Here is a 16,117-nt window from a genome sequence, read left to right on the forward strand (position 1 = left end):
TGGAGGTAAGTTTTATTCGGCCCTTTCGGCGTTTCCTCACCACATATATGTATTTCGTTTTTTTTTTATGTAGTTGTTGGCAAACCCACGCAATATCACGGATGCCAGTTGCATCTGCAAGGCCGGGTGCCACTGTTAACGATGCGACACATCGCTCTCGTATGATTTCCAATAAGTAAACCGCAAAAAATAAACTTGATTTTCGATTGCTGCCCGACGGTTTCTTTTATAAGTATATTATGACACTCATAAACACAAAAGCAGATCGAGCTGTTAGTTAAAAAGGACGTTTTCTCTTTGCGGGGAGCCATGAACGCGTGGCAAGTCAGAAAGCGCGCACTCCTGCATTGTGCTTCGCTCTTCATGTCGTGCTTCTACGTCAGGCTAGGCATCCCAAACACGAGCGCCGACAACAGCTGGAAACTATCATTAGGAAGTCGGTAAAAAAAAAAAAGCCCCCGCTGGGCAGGAAGGCTCCTCGCTCTCTACAACACAGGCCGTGTCTGAATACCTGCCGAGTGCTGCTTACAACTTTTAGAGCTCGAGTTGTGTCCAGAAGTAAAAAAAAAAAGAAAAAAGGAGAGACCCGTTTTTCTGTGTGTTTTTCGCGTGCTGCGCGCTCGATACGAACAAGCGATCGCTCGTGCATGCTTGAAAGAAACCTAGCGTGAAGTACGGTACAAAAAAAAAAGTGGGAAATGCGCAGCCGAAACGAAAAGCAATTGGTACGATATGAAATTCGAAATGACTAAGTAAGTACAGGCCCTTGTTTCAGACGGCGTTTATTTTTTTATCCTTACGGGGAACCAAGAACAAATCGGAACACAGCGTCGGCGCTACCCACGGTTGCGGATCCAGACAGCCGCCTTTTACCGCCTCCTAGACGGCGCCACATGTTCGGCCAAAGCTGCAGCGCACCAGGCCCATAGTCGGTGCTGATGCTGAATGCCGGAAACAGCTAGCGTAATGGAGAATCATGCAGTGAGCGTTTGATTGGCTAGCGCGATCGATCTCTCCCACCTCTGCTATCGCTTGAACATATGTAGGGTTTCTCTCTATTGCATAAAACAAGGCGGAAATAATGATGCTACGCGTGCGTGTTTCCAATCATGGACAAACGTTTATAGGATGTGGATTCACCGGATATATTCGATCGTTTCTGCGTTTACTATCCAAACGTAGCCACTGGTGTTTGTTCAAGCGACTCACTCGTTCTGTTGCGTTCTTTGCATTTAAGTATACCTTTCGTTTCTTGACTGCGCAGGAGGTTTTTCGCGGACACGCATCTATTAAACGCTTGCTTGTCAGATGTGTGCTCGAGCGTGTGCGTATGCTTGTGCACTCATATGCGTATATATAGGCCCATGGAACGAAATCCCATGCGCGAGAGTTGTTGTCGAGATGTGTTCAGGACCTGTGCACTGGTGTCTATCACTTTCAATCATCCTGGTTTGATGAGATCAGAAAAACAAACCGTCTCCACCGGGAATCGGACTCCTAGCCTAGCTAGCGCTTTAACCAACTGCGCTAAACCCCGGATCGCGAAACTTGCACCATACGTAATTCTCCTTGTCTACCGTGATGATAGCGACGAGAATGACGCTGCAATTAGTGATAATAACAATGATGACAGTATCAATAGTATTGACGCTGCGTTTAGTTGATAACGATAATGATACGTGATGTACCGTATACAGCAGCATTAATCTCACCTTCGCAAATTTCTGCAGTGTAGATTCCACGTGCTGTCAGAATTTTTTCAAAACTTGGCTAAAGTTTGAAACACTATTTGTGTTAGCTACGTCCACGCGTGATCGACATACGGCCCTCTAGTCTGCAGAAATTGTCTCGAAGATATTATATGCAGAATTTTACGTAACAATCGTGCCTAAAATCGTAAATAAAAGAGTACTCTACCACAATTGTCAACTATAATCGCAGGTCATCCGCAACAATCAGTGAATCACGGAAAATATATTCAGAAAATTATATTCTACATTTTCTGTGATGGGCGCTTCTGTGAATTCTGTGTGGTCAGCTCAGTCAAACAATTTTAAGACAATCTGTACATTATTCCAAAAAAAAAACATTATATATATGATGGCCTAAATTGCGTATGGCGTGTGAATATCTTCTACAGTTGAACGTAAACTGATGTCCGGGCCAGCGAAAAATTTAGTTGGGACGAAATTAGTCCAAAACAGTTATGTTGGGATATATGCACATTGAAAATGTCTGTGTCGGTCAGAGCTGCTTCTACTGTTTTTTTAGCGCCGCCGCAGCCTGAAATGTGCAATGGTGACCAGCCATCAAAGCTCGTTAGACAATATTGACTACTAGAAACCACGATATATACAATATTGGAATGCCACCAAATCTGATGGGACAATATTGACCAATCTATGTCAAGATATATTTCATGTTGACAAGCCATCCATATTGGCAGAACATTATTGCCCAACCTATGCCATTATGATGCAATGCTAGCTAGCCATCACAGTTCATCGAACAATATTCAACAATATAATGCAATATGAATACATTGTTGGCAGGCCGCCACGACAGGCGGGTCACGACTGACCAATATATGCCAAGATTTTATTTATAGCTGACAGGACAACCATAATGGCCGGAGAATATTAACCAATTTATGCCATTATATGTGCAATGCTGGCCAGCCATCAAAGCTCATTACACAATATTGACCACCATAGACCAAGATGTATGCAATGTGAGGATGCCACCAAAGCTGGTGAGGCAATATTGACCAATGAATTCCAAGATATATTCAATGTTAGGAAGACAACCATAATGGCCGGACAATATTAACCAAGCTATGCCATGATATGTCCAATACTGGTTAGCCATCACAGTCCATCAAACAATATTGACCACTGAAAGCCGATCTGTATACATTGTTGGCATGCCAGCATGACTGTCAGGACAATGTTGACCACTGCATGCCAATATATATTCAATGTTGACAAGACAGCCATATTGGCAGAATATTATTGGCCAACCTATGCCATGATATATGCAATGCTGGTCAGCCATCAAGGCTCATTAGACAATATCGACCAGTAGAAACCAATATATTATAATATTAGGAAGCCGCCAAAGTTGGTTGGACATTATTGACCATTGTATGTCTAGATAAATTCAATCATGATGGAAAATAGCGCGAAAGTACACGAAGGACGGAAGGAAGTAAGACACGGACAAGCGCTTGTCCGTGTCTTACTTCCTTCCGACCTTTGTGTACTTTCGCGCTATTTTCCATCATGAATGTTAACCAACTCGCCCAACTTTCGGCATTACCTAATAGATAAATTCAATTTTGGGAAGCCGTTGTATTGACCGGACAATATTTACCAGGTTATACCATGGTGTGGAAGATATTGGCCAACCATTGTAGCTGGATGGCCAATAATGACCAGGTTGTCTTATTGTGTATACAATAATGGCAAGCTGTTCAATATGCATGGGCATTATTGACCGCGTTTAGCCGGGATAATGCCAATAACGGATATGGGTGAAGTTCACTGGGCCAATAATGATTGTGTTATAGCACGGCTGCACATTATTGGTAGGTCATTGGCACCATTGGGCCACTTGTGGGCCAGTAATCACCAATTAATCCCCAATATTGGGCCGATGGCTGGTGCTGCCTGGGGACCTGGTTCAACGTTGAAGAAGGCAGACCAAAATCTGTTGCGCACAATGCTAGATGGGGAAGCCAAAAACCGCACAAAGCTCGTGATTACAAGCAGATGGGTGAAGCGGCGTGAGATAATGTCATTCCAAATAGAAGTGGGTAACTGCGTTAAACGAATACAAAAATATCTTTTAAAACGCTTTCGTATAAACAGATACAGACCGCAAGAAAGACGACACGCGCACATACGCAAGCGCTTGTGTGTGTGTTTATCATCTTTCTAGTGGTCTGTGTCTGCGCTAGACCTTTTTACACGATTGAAATGCACCTATTCGCTCAAAACAATTTTATGAATGCATAAAAGAAGCACAGGTATTGTGGCTTAATTCGCAGTCTTCAGGCTTCACTTTCGCGTCCCATACTTTTCTTCGTCTCTTATCCCACGGAGAACGAAAACATCTGGCTCCTTTTTTTTGCTGAACCAACACACAATGGAACACAACAGCCTGGCATGCTAGTGTTCGCGACTGAACACAGTTCAATCGCCCAGCACCCAGCGCACAGCACAACCGCTTCAGACACTCCGCAGCAACGGCTTGAAGCGACTTGCCCCAAGATGGCGAGCGCGGAGAAAGCGGCGGTGCGGGGCATGCCAAAGGGTGTCACCACCCTGTACGGCGGCGCTGGTATAGAGTCACCCTAGTCAGCGGTGTGGCATCGCCCCCCTTCCAAGGGGCATCGACCCGATGCCGCAAGCGTAGGGGAATAGTAGAAAAGCGGGACAAGTTATGCGGGAAAGTCTCTGGCTCTGGTTTGGACCCTGAATTGGTTTACCGATTCTAATAGGGCTTCATTCTGGCAACGTGAACTATTTCAGATTTCGGCTGCCGAGAGGAGCGTGTAGTGCCTTGTGGTAGCACCTCGTAGTTCACCGCGCTGAGGCGGCGGAGCACCTCGTAAGCTCCAAAGTATCGACGCAGAAGCTTTTCAGAGCGCCTCGCAACCATATTGGCCTCCATACCAGACTTGGTCACCGGGCTTGTAGGTCACCTCTCGGTGTCGCAGGTTGTAGCGCTGGGCGTCGTGTAGTTGTTGGTGCCGAATTCGCTGTCGGGCAAGCTGGCGTGCAGCTTCTGCGTCACGAATAAATTCTCAGCCCCCACGACATTGGAGGGAGCAGAATCTGGAAGAAGCATGGCATCCAGCATAGTCAAGGGTTCCCGTCCATGAACCAAATGAAATGAGTGAAGTGCGTTGTTTCCTGGAGTGCAGTGTTGTATGCAAAAGTGACATACGCAGAATTCAGTCCCAGTTCTCATGATCGTCGTCTACATACACAGAAAGCATGTCTGCAATTGTCTTGTTAAGCCGCTCAGTCAGTCCATTAGTTTGTGGATGATAGGCTGTTGTCTTGCGGTGGTGGTGCCACTGAGTCGAAGTACCTCACTCGTGAGTGCCGACGTAAACGAGGTTTCTCTGTCAGTTAAGACGACTGTTGGCGCACCATGACGGAGTACAATGTTGTGAATGAAGAAATGCGCAACTTCATCTGCGGTACCACGGGGAATGGCCTTGGTCTCACAGTAGCGGCTGAGGTAGTCAGTGGCAACCGCTATATACCTGTTACCCATGGCGGACTTCGGAAATGGGCCCAGTAAGTCCATGCCGACCTGTTGAAATGGGAATTTCGGGGGATCGATAGGCTGTAAGAGCCCAGCTGGTTTAATGGGTGGTGTTTTCCGCCGCTGGCACTCACGGCAGGTACGAACGTAGCGGTGCACAATGGCAGCTAGCCTGGGCCAGTAGTACTTTCGGCGTATCCGTGCCAATGTGCGAGAAAACCCGAGATGGCCGGAAGTAAGGTCATTGTGGCACGCACGAAGAACTTCGTCATCTAGCGTTGTGGGTACTACAAGCAGATTAGCAGTTTCTGTTGGACCGCAGTTCTTCTTGTAGAGCACACCATCGCGTAGGCAAAATGACGACAGTCCGCGCTTGAAGAGCTGAGGAGGAGATGGCACGGTTCCTTCGAGGTATTCAATGAGAGGCAAAAGTTCCGAGTCAGCCCGCTGCTTTTGGGATAAGGTGGACGTCGCGATAACACCGAGGAAAGCGGAATCGTCGCCGGAGCCGTCCGCGTAGCAGGGAGTAGGGGCGGGGGACAGACAGTCAGCATCACTGTGTTTCTCGCCGGATGTGTCCACGATTGTAACGTCAAATTCTTGCAATCGAAGGCTCCATCGAGCAAGCCGACCCGATGGATCTTTCAGGTTTGCCAGCCAACACAGAGAGTGTTGGTCGCTCACGACACGAAACGGACGACCGTACAAGTACGGACGAAGTTTCATGACTGCCCACACAACAGCGAGGCACTCCTTTTCGGTGGTTGAATAATTAACTTCGGAACGGGACAAAGTGCGACTGGCGTAAGCAATGACACGTTCTGCACCGCCCTACCACTGAACAAGGCCAACGTTACTGGCATCCATGCGCAGTTCCGTGTCGGCCTCTTCGTCGAAGTGGCCAAGTAGTGGCGTACATTGGAGACGGGACTTGAGTTCTGTGAAATCGTTTTCCTGGTCGGGGCCCAAACGAACGGCTCAGCGTCTTTTGTCAGGCGGGTCAGAGGCTCAGCGATCTTGTAGAAATTGTTAACAAAGCGACGATAGTACGCGCAGAGGCCGAGAAATCGACGCAAGCTTCGTTTATCCTCTGGTTTGGTGAATGAAGAGACAGCGGCCGTCTCCTCTGGGTCCGGGCTAACACCTCGAGCGCTGACAATGTGGCCGAGAAATTTCAGCTCGTTAAAAGCAAAGTGGCATTTTTCGGGTTTTAGAGAGAGACCGGCAGATCGGATGGCCTCGAAGACAGCGCGCAAACGTTTCAGGTGCTCGTCGAACGTGTCCGAGAAAATCACAACGTCGTCGAGATATATGAGGCATGACTGCCACTTCAGACCGGAGAGTACAGTGTCCATCATTCGCTGAAATGTGGCAGGGGCCGAACACAGGCCAAACGGGAGCACTTTAAATTCATACAAACCGTCCGGCGTAATAAAAGCGGTCTTCTCACGGTCTCGCTCATCAACCTCTATTTGCCAATATCCACTGCGGAGGTCAAGGGACAAAAAGTAGGTGGCATGGCGAAGGCGATCGAGGGAATCATCTATGCGTGGCAGGGGGTACACATCCTTTTTCGTGACGTTGTTGAGGCGTCTGTAATCCACGCAGAACCTCAAGGTTCCATCCTTCTTCGCGACGAGGACAACAGGCGAATACCAGGGGCTCGTCGACGGTTGGATAACGTCGTCCTGGAGCATTTCTGTTACTCGCGGCGGATGGCATCACGTTCGTTTGAAGACACCCGGTAAGGACGCTGACATAGTGGACGTTGGTCATCGGCAAATATAAGTAGGTGCTTCGTTAGTGGCGTCTGTCGGACCTTGGAGGTTGATGCAAAACAATCGCATAACGAATTGACAAGATTCTCTGTGCAGCGTTTCTCACTGGGCAAGAGATGCGGGTTCACATCAGTCTGAATGGCTGTAGACGTCGCATTGTCGAGGTCTGACGTGTTGGATAAAGCGTACTGGCCCGTACATTCTCCAAGTTCTTCAAAATAAGCGACCGTCGTGTTCGCCTTCAAATGTTGGGGTTCACATGTGAAGTTTGTCACTAGCACTTCGGCTTGGCCACGGACAAGGTCGACAAGGCCCCGAGCTGCACAGACTTGTCGAGTTAGAAGCAGTGACATGTTAGCTACAACAATGCCACGCATGCCGGTGCTGTGATCACATTCGACTGTGACGAACTTGCTCGCACGCGGAGGGATCGTTATGTGGTCGTCACAGACGCGCAACATCGTTTTTCGGAAGTCTGTGTTGCTATCAACGGCTCGCTTGGTTGAAAACGATACCATGAGCTGCTCCCGGTGGTCTGTAACAGCACCATACTCTTGAAGAAAATCCATGCCGAGAATCAGATCTTTGCAGCACTCTTGTAATACGGCAAATGTGCCAGTGAAAGTAAAACCGCAGATCTCTATGCGGAAAGTGCACATGCCAATCGGCGTCATTACATGACCACCGGCGGTACGCATCATTGGCCCAGACCAAGGCATCAGAACCTTACGGAGTGCCGTGGCTAACTGGCTGCTCATGACGGAGAAATCGGCGCCGGTATCCACAAGTGCCGTCACATCACAACTATTGGCGGTTAGAAAAAGTTCCCCGGAAATAATGCGTTCGCAGCACGTAGGTAAGTTCATCGGATCAGGTCGTCGCCGCTCGGGCTGTCGCGTCAAATCGTCGGGTGGAGGCTGTTTAATCTGAGACGTAGCGGCGGCCCCACCCCCGGAGGTCGCCGTGCTTAGTTTTCCCGATGAGGGGACGTGCCTCTAAATTGCCCAGAGGAGGAGTACCGACTGGGCGAAGCAGAACGCCTCGGAGATGTCGATCGCGACCGCCGTTGTGGTGACATTGGCTGCATCTCGTTAGCAGCCAGGTACTCCTCAATCTCCTGTGATCTTTCGCCATAGCGGGGTCGAGGCGCGTTTGGTGGAAATCCTTTCAAGCCTATTCTCCGGTATGGGCAATTGCGAAGAATGTGACCAGGTTCGCCGTAGTGATAACAGAGCGGTCGTCTGTTGGGCGTGCACCACAAGTGCGCCTTGCTGATAGCGGGGCGCTGGTATTGCTGCGGCTCGACGGGGCGCAGATCTTGTTGCTGCTCGACGGGGCGCATGTAGCGAGGCGTTGGTCCGACAACGGGACGGAATGGGTCTGGCTCGGGGGCAGGTCGACGTAAGACATCACTTATAAGTCATGACGCATGGCTCCGGTTGTGGTGCTGGTGGTGGTGGTGGCTGCACCGCTCGCCGAATTTCATCATGGATGACGTCCACGGTAGAATAATTATTTGCTTAGGGAGCGTTCAAGTGGAGGTTTTGCAGCTCTTCGCGGAAAATGCTCCTTACAAGCTCCTGCAATGCCTCGTCCCTGGCTGCTGGCACGGACGCGCAGCAGGGTGTGGCCGCTACGCTTGCCTGGCGGCCGTATTGTGTACTCCGTTCCTGCAGTTAACGTTCCATGCTGGTAGCTTCTATCGCGAAATCTGCGACAGTTCTTGGGGGGTCGCGAATGAGGCCAGCGGACAACTGCTCCTTTACCCCCCGCATGAGGTGCCATACCTTCGTTGCCTCAGGCATTGTAGGGTCGGCCCGATTGAAAAGCTGCGTCATGTCCTCGACAAATATGGCCACACTCTCATTTGACTGTTGAGACCTTGAACGAATTGCAATCTCTGCGTTTTCTTTGCGCACACTCGAACTGAATGTTGTAAGCAACTCACAGCGAAAGGCTGCCCAGTTGACAAAGGACGCCTCGTGGTTCTCAAACCACGTCTTGGCCGAGTCTTGCAGCGCGAAGTACACACTCATTAGCTTCCGCTCGTCGTCCTATTGCTTAAATGCAGCCACACGGTCAAAACTGGCCAACCAGTCTTCCACATCCTCTAACCGGTCACTATGAAATGATGGCGGTGATCGCGGTGCGAGAAGGACGAACGGTGGGGCGTTGCTGGAAGGCTGACTTGTCTGGCTGCTCGTCGTGGATGTCATGGTTCGTAGCGGGGTGGACAGCGGTTCAAACTCAGGTTGTAGGCCTCGGAGGCGACGGCTCAGGAGTCGCGTCCACGCGTTGATGAGCAGCGTCACTTACGTCTTCGGGGGCAACGTACATGAGATCTTACCCAGCACCTCCACCAAATGTCACCAACACACGTAGCAAGCAGCACAACAACCGAGCTGGCCCTTTTAATCAAGCGAAAACTTGAGAGAGAAGAGGATGACGCTTAGCCACGTGACAAGACATTCGGCCACTTGGTGGCGCCAGAAGATGGTCAGCGGTGTGGCAATATTATCAAAGCAATCAAATTACATAATGGAAAAACCTTGCCACAAGTCATGGTAAAAACAGAAGATCATGACTGCTGTTCCTTTTCGTTGACAATGAAAATTCGGTTCTCATCAACTAAGAACCTAGTAGGGTGATAGAAATTGTGTACTTTATAAAAGCAGTACTCATAGTCATATCATAGGACATACCCTCTTCCACTTTGTGCTAACCACCTGAACTTTTTAATATGATGCGTTATCCAATCAATTTATGTCCTATGAGACCTGCAGAAAGGGGAAATTTTTTGTCTGCAATGCACATACAAAGCCAATGTGAAAGCAATACCTTTGCAGAATGTGCACATTCCTTGCAGCTTAAAAAGGTTAAAGACTTTTTTCGAACACAATGAAAAATATAGGTCTAAGTTATTCAGTTCCACTATAGTTTTATTATAAACACTAGAAAAATTTTGTCATAATTTTATTGTATGGTGAAGGAACAGTGGAAGGGACGGGACACAGTGACACGAGGAAGCGCAAACACTCACACACCTCGTGTCACTGTGTCCCGTGCCTTGCGCTCTTCTTTCATCATGCAAAACCAACTAGCCCGCCAATTCACTCTTATAGATTTTATTGTGTTGCTCACTGAAAATTTCGCAATGCAATTATTGTTAATCTGAGAAATGAAAGATTAAAATTAGAACAAAAGATAATCACATGCCTTTTAAGGGATCTGAACTAGGAATGCTAAATATTCAGAAATTTTGTATGGCTAAAAAAATGTTTTCCCCCAAGTTCTTCTAACAAATTAAACATTTTGGAAAAAAACATCACAAGAAAAGCATGGAATCATTTGCTAAAAAGCATGACTTAATAATGACAAGCTTTATCAGATCATTCAAAAGCAAGTTTAGGCCATGAGCCACATATTCAAAACATGTGATATGCGCTTGCAACAATACCACAGGCTGCTTTTATGCTGCTGGCATTGCTGCGATTAATGCCACTACTATAATCTGAGCATTTCAGTCACTTAAAGCATCCCCCCAGCTACATAAACCACTACATTTCAGTGTGATGATTGTTGCCTGTTTTGACTATCAGTTGATTAATGGTTTTGGTTTATGCATTCACAACCAAATTTATCAGTGCCTCATCGTGAATGTTAGTCAATTTGGCTTTCAAAACCATTTGAAATTAAGCAATTTTCAAGGTCTCCTCTATGCGATTCTTGACGTGTACTTCAGGTCAAGCAAAGTTTCACTGAGTAGGTACTCAGAAGATTGAGCTAACGTGGCGTCAATCTGTGGCACCAACCAGAATGAGGCTGGCGCAATGAAGGCAAACCTTTCAGCCAGTCAGAAGTGAAAGGCAGTAGCTCAGTTCGACTGCACTTCGGTGCTATTGGCAGCTGGTGCCGCTTGTGCTGCAAGAAACCATTGCTGCTGGTACAGCGCACCCACAAAGTTGCACTCGGAAAGTATCGAGAAGCTTGAGCTAAGGAAGCATCCATCTGGCTTTGCGGCTAAGGAGTGATAAGGCCTAGAAAAAATGCAGCCACCTTGATTTTTGAGGGGCATTGGGTGCTGTTCTTTGACTCTACAATGTAACAAATCACTTCTTGGCAGCTGCGCTGATAAATAATATTGTTCACGCTTGTAATTTGTTAAACTGAAGTGAATGCCCTTCATGTCCAGCCGAAATCTCTTACACAACAGGTGCCTTGTGAAATTCGTCGCATCAGGAAATCCATGCTCAGCATTACTGTACTTGGATACTGTCCTCTTCCTTCCAACATTGGCTGTGTCACTCACAGAAAGTAATTCTTGATGTTAAAAGGGGCAAACCTTTCCCAGCATTGACAAGAGTATACCACGCTAACCAACTCTCATGCCCTATCAGCACTAACTTTCTTGTGTATCTTTGTAAAAGTAAATAAGATGAAACTTTTGCCTAGTTCTGCTGATACAGTAAAACCCCTCCCTAGTAAAGTCACTCGAACTGGCAAAAATCCACTATATTGGAGTCCTTACAATATTAGCTTTTGATGATGACATGGGCCTGAAGATGCTATCTGGTAATTAAATGGCTGCTTATTAACATGTCTTGTCGGTTTATAAAAAAAATGAAAGCTTAGCATGAACACAATGTTGTCTTCTGCTTTTTCTCTCATTCAAAAGGCATTAGCTGAGAAATGCGCGTGATATAGTCAAGTGTGGCAAAACTGTACATGTCACGTCTCCACTTGCTACCCTCGTGCTGCGAGCTTTCAGTTGTTCTGTCCCCTTCTTTACAGTAGTGTACGGAAGACAAGCTGAGATATTTCACTTCACTATATTGAGTTTTTACTACAGCAGAGTTTACTATTGTAGTTCATTAGACGGCAGTGCGAAACTATCTTGCACAGCATTATTGTATAGCCTGCCGAAGAGAACTTTTCCAGAAAGAACCAATCTCGCCCGCCAAGAAGACCTGTATTTTTTGTCGTGTCGTGTGCATTGTACAGCAACATGTCCAGCAATTCTGTTTGACTCTCACCGTGAATAAAAGCATTAAATTTTACTTGTGCTGAGCCTGGCACATCCATGTGACCTGCCTTCAGCCCACGTCCTTGCAGCACTAAAGTCTGAGAAATGCTGTCTTCAACATGCGATGACAACTCTGCAGCAGTGGCTCGGTGGTTAGGCATTCAAGTACCGAGTCGGGGGACATAGGTTTGATCCCGGTCGCAGCGGCTGCATTTCAATGGAGCGAGAAGCAAGGTGCCCATGCAATTTCGGATATCACTGCAAGTCAGAGTCCCATGTTCTCAAAATTAATTGGGGCCCTCCACTACGGCATCGCTCACAGATAAAAAAATTCACGGAATGAAAAGGCGGTACTAAAGGCACTATCACATTTACTCTTAAGCTGAAGTTTGAGTGTCTCCCTACTTTTTCTCGCATGTGTGATTTGTTATTCAAGGATCCCAGTAGGTTTAATTACCTGCCCTCATCTTTAAAGGAGGTGCCCAATCAGTGCCTAGCCATGTCACCTGCGAACTACCATCAGGTTGTAATATTTTGCTCACAACACAGTTGGAAGGATTTTCTAGAGAAGATGGCCTCTAAGGCTGTCACATGAATATGCATTCATGCACTTTGAATTCGGGTGACTAGTTTCTGGACCAAAAGGTACATTTAACCTAGCAGCAATGAACAATACCAGCAGGGGGCGGCAGAAAGTTAGGTGGGCGGATGAGATTAAGAAGTTCGCAGGGGTCAAGTGGATGCAGCTAGCACAGAACCGGGTTAAGTGGAGAGATATGGGAGAGGCCTTTGCCCTGCAGTGGGTATAATCAGGCTGATGATGATGATGATGATGATGTAGGCCATATCTGTTAGCAGCTTCCTAGCATCCTCTGCAGACAAAAGCTTGTGGATGTGTGTTATCAAACAGCCTGGTAGGCACTATAGGTTTTTATGGAACCAATAAGCTTGAATTGGTTGTGAAAATTTTATGAACTCTGGGGACTATGATTTCTGGGCCAAAAAGGTACATTTAACCTAGCAGCAATGAACAAACATTGGTGGTATTCTTCGTTGAACTGTGCTTTGTAGGCCATATCCGACCTGCAACACATGTCTGAAGAGGTCTGTACCCACATTATGGCAGTTGTCCAGCTGTCCCCTTTCTTAGCAACCGAACTCTCGTCTTCATTGATGCTGCATATACATTTAGTACGTTTCTTTTTTGTTGTGGCATGAAAGATGACTACTGGCATGAGCACTCCAGTATTAAATATAACAAGGACTTTATGACGTCTTAAGTTACACAGCAGAAGTCAAACTGATTGAAGCACTATTTATTTGCTAATGTACCGGTGAAAAACACAAGGACACACAATTGCAACAAAGACAGGCAATTTCCTTCAATTTGTTTACTGCACGGCAATGATATCTGAACGACATGCACGAGCTGTTATAATCTGGTAAAAAAAAAAGTTGCATGCATCTGCTCAGGTGTATGTATGTAGGGTATGCTGCATAGCTATTTCTAAAGAAAAAAAAACTTTGACCAAAATGTGGCATACCTGGCTTAAGGCCAGCGAACCACTTTGCGGCTCTTCATCTATCTACAAAAAAACACTCGAGTACCATCAAGCAAAAAGCCAGGCTTGCTAACCAAGTGTATGTTTTACAAAGCTAGAATTTGCATGTTTAGATTGTAGTTTGTACTGCCTTGCACACTGATGGAATCCACAGCTGGTCGGTCCCACAGCTACAAATAAAAATAGCAGCGACATACCAAACCCCCCCAAAAATACTTATCATTGACGTGTGACCGCGTACAGAGTAAAGATAAAAAATGATTTAGGCAACCAGCGCCAAGGCAACGACGAAATTGAGTCTTGTGTGTTGTCCATTTTGGCCTTGACTCGGTTGCTATACTTCCATGCCAAAGTCGAACCAACTTGTCCAACAGCACAAGCCTCAATCGAACAGTTTGAAGCATGAGCGCTCAAATCTCGAAGCAGTAGTACAAGCATAACAGTAGAAACTTCAATTAATGACGCACATTTCGTGGCACCACAAAAGAACTATATGGATCTAGCACCAGTGCAGTCAAACCAGGCAGGCAGACGCTTTCAAACTCGGATCAACATTACGCTACTAGTCAGAGCCAAGTACTTGCGGGCAACACATGCGCAACAGCAGTAGACACCCTATGGTAACAGCGGACCGCATCCGTGAAAACCGCATACATTCAGAACATATCTGTAGTGCATTTCCGTAAGCACAAGACAATTCGCGAAAGCCAATAGTTTAAAATCCGGCTTAATGTGGAAGTACACGGTGCTGAAGTGGTCACCAGAAAACCAACATCGCTTCAGCACTATTGCTGAGTGAGTGAGTGAGTGAGAACTTTATTGATATTTCAAGGGTTTCGCGGTTGTGAAGTCTCCGTCGTCTTCTCTGGCGCTGGCGACTTGAGGCTTCTCGTCAGCAAGGGTGGGCCCCTATTTCAAGGCTGCACTGAGTCGTGCTGCATCAGTCGCGTGCTGCACTAAGGCCCTTTGGGTCGCGAGCTCGCCGCTGGTGAGCCGACTCTCCCATTGATCCGCACTCGGGTCTTCGTATTGGTGGAATGCTTTTTTGCGTTCGCATTCCCACGTGATATGATAAAGTGTAGGTGTGGCATCGCACCAAGGGCAGGTGGCTCTGTATTGTGTCGGGAACATTTTATTAAGTATGTGTAGGTTAGGAAAGGAGTTGGTCTGTAATCTGCGCCAACCGGTCGCTTCCTCCTTTGTTAGGGCTTTGTGTGGTGGTGGATATCCAATTCTAGCTCCCCTATGCAAATGCAAGATCTCTGCGTGTCCCCCCTCGCAAGCCTGTAGGCGGAGCTCCGGAGCATTTGACTGCCCTGCTCGGAATGCGTTACCTCGAGCTAAGCTGTCTGCCCTTTCGTTCCCCCCCTATGTCCGTGTGGCCCGGGATCCAGATTAGCTTATGCCTGGGTTTCTCCTCGGCGGAGGTTACCCCGCTGAGTATTTTAAGGGCTGTTCTGCTGATCCTGCCCCTCGTGTAGTTCCTGCACGTCTCCTTCGAGTCCGTGAGTATGTTGAGAGATCGGCCCGTTCTGTAGCCCTCTGTTGCCGCCAGCGCAACGTCAATTTCTTCGGCCTCCGCTGTGCCGGCGACCTTTGCCGTGGCACACGTGATCATGTTTCCTTCCTTGTTTACCCCTACCGTCGCGGCTACGCGTTCTCTCTCGCGCGGATATACGGCAGCGTCCGTGTATACGGTGTTGTCTAACTGGGCTAGCGTTCTCTCAACGTACTCGGCCCTCGCTTTTCGTCTGTTTTCGTGAAGATTGGGGTCCATGTTTTTCGGCAATGGTCCCACGTTAATGGTTTTGCTAAGGTGGTCCGGTACGTCCGCGTATCTGTCTACCAGTCCGCTCGTGTCCCGACCCAACCTTCCTAGGAGCGCTCGTCCCGTGGGGGTGCCTCTGAGTCTCGTGATTTGCGTTCCCAGCAGAGCTTCGGCGAGCTCGCTGAAGGTGTTGCTGATGCCTAGCTGGAGCAACTTTTCGTTCGACGTGTGCTTGGGTAGGTGCAGAGCAGTCCTGTACGCCTTCCTGAGAATGATGTCGGATTGCTCTCTTTCCGCCTTGGTCGTCGCGTGGTACGGCAGGAAGTACGTGACTCGGCTAACAATTAGGCTGTTAACTAGCTTGAGAGTGTCTTCTTCTCTCATTCCATATCTCTTTTGGGAGACTCTGTTGATCATACGGCCCACCTGCTCTGCCGCCTTACTCAGCAGGCTGATGGTGTGGCTGCATTTCCGGCTTCCTTGCAACCACATGCCCAGGATCTTTATCATGTTCTGTCCCTCGAGAACGACCTCCAGTGTCGCTTGGGTGGGATGCTTGCCGACCCTGAGGAGTTCCGACTTCTCCGTCGAGCATCTTAGGCCCCTCTCTCTGGTGTAAGTTTCTACGCAAGTTACCGCTTCCTGTAGTTTTTCTTGCTTCTCCCCGAGTGATCCTTGGGTGACCCATATCGTGATGTCATCGGCGTAC

Source organism: Amblyomma maculatum, chromosome 2 (assembly GCF_055883805.1).
Source record: "Amblyomma maculatum isolate TAMU_Amacu chromosome 2, ASM5588380v1, whole genome shotgun sequence".
NCBI lineage: Eukaryota > Metazoa > Arthropoda > Arachnida > Ixodida > Ixodidae > Amblyomma > Amblyomma maculatum.